This window comes from Miscanthus floridulus, chromosome 3, assembly GCF_019320115.1.
Source record: "Miscanthus floridulus cultivar M001 chromosome 3, ASM1932011v1, whole genome shotgun sequence".
NCBI classification, from domain to species: domain Eukaryota; kingdom Viridiplantae; phylum Streptophyta; class Magnoliopsida; order Poales; family Poaceae; genus Miscanthus; species Miscanthus floridulus.
Window position 1 is genome coordinate 23,454,441 of NC_089582.1, and position 12,403 is coordinate 23,466,843.

Sequence of the window (12,403 nt, forward strand, 5' to 3'; positions counted from 1 at the left end):
GCTAGTGGCATTTGAAATGTCACGTAAGATGGGTCAAGGAGAAGCATCTTCATCAAGCAAAGGCAAAGCTCTCGCTTGTAGTGAGAAGAAAAAGATGAAGGGCAAGAAAGTTGAGTCAAGCTCAAGCTCAAGCTCCTCAAGTGAAGAAGAAGATGAGGATGATGATGATGATGAAGATTCAAGTGATGATGATCAATCTTCCTCCTCCACCTCCGACCTTGACGAAGAATCAATCAAATTAATCAACAAGGTGGAGAAGATGATCCAAAGGCTCAATGTCAAGGGTGTGCCCATCCAAATTCAAGATCTCATTTTCACCAATCAAAGAAATGAGCAAAGAAAGAGAGGATGCTATAGATGCGGCGAGATGGGGCACTTTGTGGAAGTTTGTCCAAACAAGCCCACACCCAAGGCAAAGAAAAAGGCGTGCAAGAACAAAGCCCTCACATCAATAAGGTCATGGGATGATTCTTCAAGTGAAGAAGATCATCACAAGAGGCAAGGGCGCAAGCACTCATCATCAAGCTCTTCTCATGTGTGCCTTATGGCACAAGGTAATGAAAGCTCATCCTCTAGTGAGGGCGATAGTGATGATGATTTGTCTTCTTATAATACAATTGTGCAACAAAATCTTAAATAAGCTAAAGTTTGCACTAGTCAACAAAAGAAGCTCAAAACCTTAAAAGAAGAGCTAGGTAGTTCACAAGAAGCATACAAGAATTTACTTGAACAATATGAAAACTTTGCAAATCTCAATGTTGAACTATCTACTAAAATTGAGCAATTTGAGGCTAGTGCAACAACAAGTGCATGCACAATTAATGATAAGCAACTTGAAAAGAAGAATAAAAAATTAAAAGAAAAGTTAGCTAGCTCACAAAATGATTATCAAAGTCTGCTTGCTAAAATGGAAAACATGTGCAAACATTGTGATGAGCTAACAAATAAAGTTGCTAATCTTGAGGCCGTCAAAAATACCCCTACCAAGGCATCTAAAAGAAATGACATAATTAAAAAGGATGCATCTACCTCTTGCAATGATTTATGTTTAGACTCACCTTTGTGCAACCAAGCTTGTGTTGAGAAAGTTATTGTAGATACATGCACACAAGAGGTTGCAAAGGAGAATGAGCAACTCAAGCAAGAAGTAGCTCGCCTCACCAAGGACTTGACTCAAGTAAAAGGCAAGGCGAAGCAAACCCAACTTCATCAAGATAACACCGTCAAGGGAGTGAAGAAGCTTGATGAAGGACAAACCATGGTTTGTTACGTGTGTCACAAAGAAGGCCACAAGTCCTATGAGTGCAAGGTGAAGAATGGGGGAGGAGCAAAGAAGAAGGAGAAAAAACAAACAAGCAAGCTCTCCAGCACCTACACCAACAAGGTGGACAAGAAGGCCTCCACACCTTATCTCTTGAAGAAGAAGAAAAATGACAAGGTGGTGGCCATCAAAGTGAACAAGCAAGCCAACAATGGGGTCAAACGCTTTTGGGTGCCAAAGGAAATCATTTCAAACATGAAGAGCACCAAGAAGGTTTGGATCCCGAAAGGGAAGTAAGAAGTCCATAGGATTTCAGGGAATTTGGAGACTTGGCAAGGTAATGGGTGTATTTCATGGGATGCATCATGATGGACAAAGTCATTACCAAGTAGGTTAGTGAATACTATGGACCCAAATTCCCCTTCCCATGTTAGGTAACTAGATGTCATTACTTTCAATTAGCATTTGTTTCAATTGGTATTGTCTTTCAATTGGTATACTCTTAAAGCATCTAGTTATCTTATATGCCTAATGTTTGCATTTACATGCTTAAATATTTTGTCATGCATTCAATAGGTATATCATATGGTAGGCTTGCTCGGTTTCATTATCAACCCTTGGAGCAAACCTACATGTTTTAAAATTGTTTAGGAGCACGGCACATAGCTTGTTTTACAATTAACTATCTAATATGTGCCAAAGTCCAAATTGTAGATAATCTCTCCCAAATATCATCTTTCAAGTGGTATTTTGATACTTAAATCAATGTGCACAAATTTTACAAGTATTCAACACTTGTGTGCACAAATTTAGGGGGAGCTTAATCTACAACTTGGATACTTTGAGACTAACACTTTTTCAAATGGTATCAATCTTTAAAACCTATGTGTAGTAGTCTCATTGTAAGGAAATTGGAGTCCCCGGAGTTAAGCATCATTCTTTAATTGGCATCATCATGTTGTTTTCATTCCATATTTATATGCTTTCTCCATGCTTTATATAGATTAAACTCTCTTGTGCAATAAATTGCTATTTATGCATATACTTTGCTTTCTACCATATGTATGCATACATTTAGGGGGAGCTTAGTCTATATAATGTGAGAGTCAAATTTTGTGATCCATTTCATTCTATACATAAAGGATCACGAAATTTGACCCTCCCTTGTGCTACTAATGTCTTCCTTTTCGGTGTTTGATGCCAAAGGGGGAGAATTTGAAGGACCAAAGGCAAGCATCAAGTTGATGTCTACAAGTGGTAATGGTCAAAGAAAGGGAGGAAAGTGGATTATGGATTAGACTAAGTAATGGTAAAATTTGTAGGAATCCATAATGACACATAGGGACTTTTGCAAGGGCAAGTTAGGTCTTCGATTGGTATCATAGTCTTTCAAGTAGTATCTCTTAGCATCATATATCCTTGCCCCTTGCATTGCATCCTAGCAAGTAGATAGTCTTTAAATTCAAAATTTTTATAATTTGCTTGCTTTGGTCGTGTTGTCATCAATCACCAAAAAGGGGGAGATTGTAAGAAAAATGGACCCTTGGCCCATTTACTTTGGATTTTGGTGTTTGATGACCAACACAAACAAATTGGACTAATGAATTTGCAAGTGTTTATTTTGTAGTCCAATAGGGTGCAAGACGTGACTTGGACGAAGGCGACATGATGATCCGATGATCAACACCTCAAGCAAGACTTTAGAAACACAAGTGAAGACCCAAGATATCAAGCAAAGTCCAAGCATGAAGATTGGAACCAAGCCGTATGCAAGATCGCGAAGAAACGAGCTCACTGTGGTGACCGGACGCTGGACCAAATGCTGGACAAGCGACCGGACGATGTGACCGAACACTGGGTGGAGACTCGGCAGATAGGCGACCGGACGCGAGGACCGGATGCTGGCGGCAACCGACCGGACGTAGGGCATCAGCGTCCGATCGAGTACAGAGAGGTTCCAGGCGCGCGAAACTACGACCAGACGCGTCTGGTGGCAGGCGACCAGACGCTAGCAGCGTCTGATCGGTAGTTCACGGCTGCAACGGTCGGGACGACCGGACGCATCCGGTCAGGATGATTTCAGCATCCGGTTAGTAGCAGATTTGTGGGAGTTCAACCCCAACGGCTACTTTCTTAGTGGGGCTTATAAATACAACCCCCAACCGGCCATTTGAGAAGTGTGGAGCTGAGAAAACATACCAAGAGTGTTGATACACCATTTGAGTGATTTCCACATGCGTAGTGCTTAGTGTTTTATTAGGTGATTAGCATAAGTGCTTTGCGAAGTGCTTAGGTTGATTAGACCACCGTTTATGCGCTTGCTCTAGGTGTTTGCCTAGTGTTTAAGTGAGGTTTGCATACCTCTTGCCACCCCCGTGCTTGCGAGCACAAGTGTTGTACATCGGAGGGGCTTGAAGTCTTGCGAGATCACACCAACCACGTTTGTGGTATGGCCGCCACCGTGTACCGGAGGGAACAAGGCCCGCGGCGTTTCGGCCGGAAGCTTGATAGTGAAGATAGCGGGGAGCATCTGGGAGAGGCTTGCCAAGAGGCACATCGGAGACCCACTTGCACGTGGGGAAGGCCCGAGGCTATCCACGGAGTTACCCGACCGGGAGCTTGGCCCTTGTAAGGGATTCCTTGCGAGGGGCTCCAACGAGGACTAGGGGGAAGCTTGTGCGCTTCTCGATACCTCAGTAAAAATACCAGAGTCGTCGACGGGAGTTTGCATATCTCTACCTTGCTCTTTAAGCTTCCGCATTTACATTGATCATATTATTATCATTTGCGGTAGAGATAGCAACACACTAGCAAAACTGTAGTTGCACATTTAGATAGATTATCTTTTGCATAGGTTTTGCTAGAAGTTGAAAAAGAGGCCATAGTTTTGGAGTTAGAATTTTAAGTCGCCTAATTCACCCCCCTCTTAGGCGTCACGGTCCCTTCATCGTGGAAAGGCCGTGGTGATCACAGATGCTGCCGACACCGGGCCAGCACCAGGACCCAGAGAAGAGCCCGAAGAGGACGAGGTGGAGGAGGTCCTGGGCCATCCGCAAGACAAGCAACAACATGTGTATGTGTCGCGTTGGCGGAACGACCAATGGGTCATCCATGAGGAAATCCCGGAGGTCTAAGAAACCAAGAAAGTTGAACGGGCGGCAAAACGGCTTGTGATGGAGGTGTAGGTAAGCTTTGCTTCACCCTCTGGTCTCGGTGTCTAGTCGTAGTTATCTTACTTAGCTATCTGCACACATGACTTAATGAAGACCGCAAGGTATCGCAAGAAATGCTTCGACCAGATCAAGGGGATCGCTGCAAGCAACAAGGAGCTGACGGCGGAGGTGGAACGCTTGCGCCAGCGACTTGAAGCCACCAACCATGAAAAGATGGTGCAAGAGTCACAGAACCAGAACCTAGTCATCCAGCTCAGTAATAAAGAGCGGGAAAGAACAAGTAAGTAGCCATTTTATCATACCGACTACTGACAAGTGTTGTTGCGTTGTTGGTAGTAACAGCTGTAGTGCAGGCTTAGAAGCTGAAGTGATCCGTCTCCGAGAGGAGAATAGTCGTGCGGTCATGGAGTGTGATCGCCTGAATGAGAACAACAAAAAACTAGCGCAAGACTAGTCGTAGCTCTGGGACCACATGACCAAGATGACAGAAGAGCTGAAAGGTAAGTTGTCCAAACACCTTTGCTCATTTTTGTTGCCTGCCATAGTTTGGCATGGTCTGACGTTTTAATAGCGTGTGCGGTTTGCAGTTATAAAAGTCAATGCAAAGAAGCATATGGAGGCCATGATGAAAGACCATGACAGCTGGAAGGCGAAATGCCAAGAGATCACCAAGGACCATGACACCTGAAAAAGTCGGTGCCAGGAGGTGGCAAAGGGCATTTTGCTGGTCCTTAACCTCATCGATCTGGTGCTAGTAGAAGATGTGCCAAGGACGCCGCAGCTGGGGTTGATCGAGAGATGCCAAAAGGCATGGGTATGGTTCCAAGAGTTCGTGAAGGAGGCAGGAGAGTACGCAGGCGCACATGTGCTGAGCATGATACGTGCTCACTACCCCCTGATCGATCTCAAGCGCCTGGAGGCTAGATACCCAAAGGAGGTAGATCCAGACAAGGCCGAGGAGCTAGGATGACCCAGCTGGACTTGTCGGCGAAAATAATTGGCGACATTAACCTGTGTGGAGATGCGACACCACCTGTACAAGGAACGCCATCAACAAGTCAGCTGGGAGCGCCTTTGTTTTCAAGCCAACCGGCAAAGCTTGCAGTCTCGACCAACCAGGCGTCGGTAGGGCCATCTTCTTCAGCTCGATCAATGCTAGAGTCCTCGAGACCCAAGCACAATGTCAGGCCCAACGAGCAGCAGGTGCCGCGTGCCCCGACCAGCCATTAGTTGAGGCTATAGCTGTAGAAGAAGATGTAGTTGTGTTATTGTAAACTTGGATCTTTTCAGGCAAGCTTGTAATAACATAACTGTATATCAACATGAGCTTGTTTGTTTTGTAGAAAATGTGTTTAAGCTCGGATATCGTGCTGATGTAACTAAGTTAGAACGAGTTGGTGTTCTGTTTAGTTGTACCAGTTTAGTCGACACGTCATCCTGAAAGGTTTGTATGGCCCTAGTTTGTCTTGTGGTCGAAGTGTGAGGTGCGTAGCTTGTGCACACATAGAAACACACAAGTCAAACCAGAGAGCACCTGCCGATCACCCGTAGCGTAGAGAGCGGATCCCATGCATGCGTTGGGAGGAACTAGAGACAGGGCCTGCTCCGAAAACCCGAGAAGGAATGGTGGTCAGTTTTAACGGGTAGAGTTAGAATAACAATAGACTTCGAAATGACACATTAGAGTGGTCGGAAAAATCATAATAGCTTTATTGAAATAAATCAATAGTATAGGAGGGGTACATATCTTAGTAGCTAAGCATTGAAACGCCTAAGCTTGTCGATGTGCCAGGAATTGGGTACGTCTGTGCCGTCTAGGCGAGCTAACTTGTAAGATGTAGGGCGTGTAACCTCCTTGATCATGAAGGGTCCTTCCCATGGGGTTGCGAGTTTGTGGACACCAGCCTGATTCGTCTTCCACTTCAGGACCAGGTCCCCGACCACGTAGAACCGCTCCTTAACGTTCTTGTTGCAGTACTTGCGCAAAACAACAAGGTATTTGGCTGTATGTACGCAAGAATCGAGCCACTTCTCTTCTGCACTATTCACTTCTAGCTCCCATACTTCATTGGCCTTGTCTTCGTCAAAGTTCTCTACCCGTGCTGATCTGAAGGCTATATCTGCTAGGAGCATTGCCTCAGCGCCATAAACCATAAAGTATGGTGATACGCCGGTATTGCGACTGGGCTGGATTCTAAGACCCCAGACCACGGCTGGTAACTCTTTGAGCCATCTTCCAGGAGCTTTATCATTCTCTCTGTACATCCTCTTCTTGAGTGCGTCCAGGATCATACCATTTGCCCGCTCGACTTGTCCATTAGCTCTAAGGTGTGCCACCGAGACGTATTTTACTACTATGCTCCTTTCATCGCAGAAGTCCCAAAAAGCATTCCCGGTGAACTGAGTACCCAGATCAGTGATGATGCTGTTATGTATGCCGAAGCGGTGGATGACTTGGTCGATGAACGCGACAACCTTTTCTAAAGATGCCTTGACCAGGGGCATGTACTCTATCCACTTGGAGAATTTGTCGATCAGCACAAAGACGCATGTAAATTTCCCAGGGGCCGGTTTGAAAGGCCTGATCATATCCAGTCCCCAGCATGCGAAGGGCCAAGAGGCTGGTATAGTCTGAATCTCATGTGCTGGTACGTGGATTCTCTTAGCAAAGAACTGACAACCTTCATAATGGCGGACTAGCTTCTCTGCATCGGCTACGGCTGACGGCCAATAGAACCCTGCTCGGAAAGCCTTGCCAACCAGCGTTCTCGAGGCTGCATGGTTGCCGCAGGAGCCAGAGTGGATTTTGTCCAGAAGATGGTCACCATCCTCCTAGGTTATACACTTCATCAAGATTTCCTCCTTCGCGTTCTTGCTGTCCGATCAGTGTAACTGCTACCATCTGTCAGGTACTTGATGAAAGGTACTCTCCAGTCAGGCTCCTTCGTGGTCGGAGGTGGTTTGGTGGTGTTTCACGCTGGAACCGTAGCCACCAATAGCTGGTCTGGGGGCTTGTCGACCGCATGATCTTCTTCTTTAATGGAGGGCGTGAGTAGGTCTTGAATAAATACGCCATGTGGGACTTTGGCTCGGGATGATCCTAACTTTGACAGCGCATCTGCTGCTTGATTTTTATCCCGGACCACATGTGTGTACTCGATGCCATAGAACTTGCCTTCCAGCTTTCTGATCGATTTGCAGTATGCGTCCATCTTTTTGTTGGTCGTATCCTAGTCCTTGTTGAGTTGGTTGATGACCAGAGCCAGGTCTCCGTAGACATAGAGATGCTTGACATCGAGTTCGACCGCGATGCGCAGACCGTGCAGGCATGCTTCGTACTCGGCGGCGTTATTAGATGCCGGAAAATGAATCCTGAGGCCATATCGGAGCTACTCCTTGGATGGTGATACGAAAAGGACTCCTGCCCCTACGCCGTCGATGTTGAGAGAGCCGTCGAAGTATATTTTCCAATACTCGGTGGGCCCCTGAGAGGCAGGTGTGCTTAAGTATGTTCACTCGACGATGAAATCGACAAGTGCCTGAGACTTGATTGTAGTACGGCTTGCAAATTCCAAGGAGAAAGGGCATAGCTCCATTGCCCATTTGACGATGCGCCCGTTCGCATCCTTGTTGCGAATGATGTCTCCCAGAGGGTACTCGGTCATGACCACCACACGATATCCGTCGAAGTAGTGTTTCAACTTTCGGGATGTAATTAGTATGATGTAGATCAGTTTCTGAATCTGTGGGTACCTGGTCTTGGATTCATTGAGCACCTCATTGATGAAATAAATTGGTCGCTGTACCTTGTAGACGTGGCCGGGCTCATCACGCTCGACCACCATGGCAGTGGAGACCACTCGGTTAGTTGCCGCAATGTAAAGTAGGAGGGTTTCGTCTTCTCTGGGAGCAGTGAGGACCGGAGGTGATGTAAGGAATTGTTTCAGTTGTGTAAAGACAGCGTCTACTTCCTCCGACCACTCAAACTTCTCGGATGCTTTGAGCAGCTGGAAAAACGGTAGTCCTTTTTCACCTAATTTTGATATGAAACGACTGAGGGCAGCCATGCATCCGGTAAGCTTCTGAACATCCTTCACCTTCTTGGGCGGCTTCATGTCCAAGACAGCTTTTACTTTCTCTGGGTTAGGGTGTATGCCGTCGTGACTGACGACGTTGCCGAGCAATATTGATGGAACACTAAAGATGCACTTCTTTGGGTTTAATTTCCACTGGAATGTGTTAAGGGCTGCAAAGGTACGCTCTAGGTTGTCAACAAGGGTGGGCGCTTCCTTGGTTTTAACGACTACATCGTCAACATAAGCCTCGACGAGGTCATCTTTTATTTCGTCTTTGAGGCAGGCCTGTATGGCGTGTTGGTAGGTAGCCCCAGCGTTCTTGAGTCCGAACGACATGGTCGTGTAGCAGTAGGCGCCGAAAGGCGTGATAAAGGATGTCTTGATCTGGTCGTCCTTTTTTAGAACGATCTGGTGATAACCAGAATAGCAATCGAGAAAGGAAAGCAGCTCACAGAGCCTCTTAGTCCCAAACTCGTCTTGGTTAAGCCTTCACGTCCTACGTCTGATTGTATTACCTTGTTTGAATCTTTATATATTCACCGGAACATACATACGTTAAGATGGATATATGGAACGAGCCCTTACAGCAGCAAAGCCTCTTAGTCCCAAACTCGTCTTGGTTAAGCAGTAATGATCGGAACTAGGCTCTCTCTTTGACAAAGTTTTATTGAGGCTTTTCCACCGACTTATATAATCAAAAGTTCTGATAAGCGGTACGAATGGCTTGCCAAGCCAAAACCAATGATCGGAGTCTAGAAGCCAAAGCCATGAAAACGTTTTTTTTTTCCAGTCTTCTCCATTTTTAAAGAAGTCTAAACCCTGCCAGAGGGACCTAGTGCAAAAAACTGCGTTTGCACTCTTGTTGATGCTCTGATCTTTTTATTTTTTTTATTTTGTGCAAGGTCTGCAAGGACGCCTTCGTGGCACTCGAGGAGTGCGTGGCGGCTGGCGCCATGACGACGACGACGCTGCCGCTCCCCTGCCTGGAGGCCGCCGCCAGCCTCAAGAAGTGCATGGAGGAGAAGGAGCACGCCGACGAGTACTTTGCATGCTCAACCGCATCGCTGGCGGCCGGCGCCGGCGAGGGAGAAGCAAATGCCGGCAACGGCAAGGTTGGAGTAACTGCATGCCAGCCGCAGGGTTCATGACTACTGACTAGTCGTCCCATCTCAATATGTTTTTTTAGGACGATCTCAATATGTTTTTTTAGGACGATCTCAATAGGTCTTTATTAGTAGCAACTTTGAGAGAGAGGCTGATGCTAGAGTCCCTCGCTAATCTTGTGGTTGCTTTTATTATAGGCCTATTGGATACAGGAGACCAAATCATTATGCTTTGATTGGTGGCCTTTGCTTCTTTTTTTTTTTGAATGCAAATTTTGGCTCTATGGCCTTACTATTGGCAACACAGGCTCGACCAAATCGCAAGCAACAAGAGTCTTTACAAATTCCAGGAGGGGGTTTGCCCACACATGAAGTTCGTCCAGGTCCCCACACATAGCATACTTGGCTAACTCATGTGCCACAGCATTACAAGCTCTAGGAACTGAAGATATATCACTACAAATGAAGTGCTCCCGCAGCAAGAAACGAGTGTCCATGATCATCATACCACACGCCGCCATGTCCATTGAAGGAGACTGAAGGGCTTCTTTGAGAATACAGGAGTCTACTTCCATTTGGATACGAGAAACGCCATGATCTGTTGCAACCTGCAGAGCCTATTGGCATGCCGCCGCCTCGGTTGTAAGAGCATCTGGGACTACGCCCAGGCGACCAGCCCCTGCCAGGATCGCCTCACCGTCATGGTTGCAACAATGAACCCCCCCGCGCGTGCTAAGGACGCTGAGTAGGAATATATATATCAATGGAAAAATGGAAATACCATTTGTGATTCGGTAATGGTGGGGCCAGGGCGTCCGATCCGATAGGAATAGGTCGGACTCCGCCGTTGGTGGGCCACGATGCCGGCTCAACAGCCCAATAGACTCACCGCTTGCTAAAAAATACGGAATACTCCGCTCTCACTTTCCCTTTTCTTAGGCTTCCTCGTAGCGCCGGCACCCATTCCGCCACGCCCCCCACACCGCGACCGCACTGCCGCGGCGTGCTCCACCACGGCTCTCTCCACCGCGCTCGGTCGACCACCATCACAACTGTAGACGCCCTCTTTGCCGAGTGCTGGGGGCACTCGGCAAAGCCAGCCAAGCACTCGGCAAAGGCTTTGCTGAGTGCCGCACTCGGCAAAGGTCTCTCGGCAAAGATTTTATCAGCAAAAATTTATTTGCCGAGTGCCAAAAATCGACACTCGGCAAAGTCTTTGCCGAGTGCCAAGCCCGCACTCGGCAAAAAAATAACTGCCGTCAACATTTGACGCCGGCTTTGCCGAGTGCCTAGGGACTGGCACTCGGCAAAATTTGAATTTTTGCCGAGAGCCAGGGCTCAGCACTCGGCAAAGAAACCATTTTTTTAAAAAAAAATATTTTTAAAAATAGTCTTTGCCGAGTGGTACCATCTGGCACTCGGCAAAATTGACCACTTTGCCGAGTGCCAGGCTGTGGCACTCGGCAAAACTGGGGAAGTGGCTGTTTTTGCAGCATTTTTTTCCAGCTTTGCCGAGTGCCACACCCCTGGCACTCGGCAAAGACTTCTTTGCCCAGTGTTGGCACTCGGCAAAGCTGGAAAATTTGCAATTTTTTTTGTTTGTTGCTTTCCTTCGAAAGCAAACACGCAAAACTCATATATAATACATGAGACAGCACACAGGCATTTAGCATCACACAAAACGCATACATAATCCATCACATACATCCATAATACATCACAAGCACATCCAACATCCATCACAAGCACATCCTCCTACATAATCCATCACACGCACATCCAATGTGCAAATCCATGACAACATCTAAGAAGTCTTCATCCAACACAAGTCCTAGATCAAGAAAAGTCAATGAAACATGAAGGGGCACCACCTACTACCACTTATCCCAATGGGAGCCTGAAGGGGCACCTCCGTGCGGTGGTGGACCTGTCTAGCCGGGGTGTGTGTGCTGAGGCGAAGGAGTCGGGTTCGAACCCGACGACTGTTGCACAAAGGAGAATTAAATTCATTAGTATCTACACAAGCTAAATGACTTGATCAACCATATATATATACTCACCGGAGTGCCTAGAGCCAGAGGAGTAGGAGGCACAACTGGAGCGAGCAGCGACTGGGGCACCACCACACCCGGGAGAGTGGTGCCGAGGCTCGACATGAATGAGAACATGTCCTGCATCCTTTGCGCCTCGGCCACCCTCTAGGCCCTCAGGACCTCCCACTCGGCCCTCTCGGCCTCCCTCTGGGCCCTCTCCCTCTCCCTCTCGACCCTCTTGGCCTCCCTCTCGGCCTCCATCCTCTCCACAGTGGCCTGCAATATTCAATCACCAACGTTTAAACAATGCAAATGCAAGGTACATGTGTAAAAGTAATGAATGGCGAATGAAATAGAACTAACCTGGAGTGCCGCCATCTGCTGCAGTGTGCTCGCCTGCCGAGGTCGAATGGGGACGGAGGAGCTCATGCTCTGTGCTCGGATCTGGGCGAGGTTGGGCACAGAGGTCGAGTCGACCATGTTGGAGGCCATCCAGTACCGGCCGTGCTACTTCCCTCCTCCGAGCCTCATCACGAGGTCGCTATCAAGGGGCTGGGTGGAGGGGTCGAAGTCCTCCCCATGCCGCTTGCGGGCCGACGAGGCGTAGTCGGTGAGCTTGCTGTGGACGCTCGTGTTGCTGTACGCCTCGGGCCCATCCTCCGGGTTGTAGACGGTGTCCGGGGCTGTCGCCTTGCCCTTGTGTGCCATAGCGTACGCCATGAACTCGTTGCATTCCTAACCATCATGCGACTGGGAC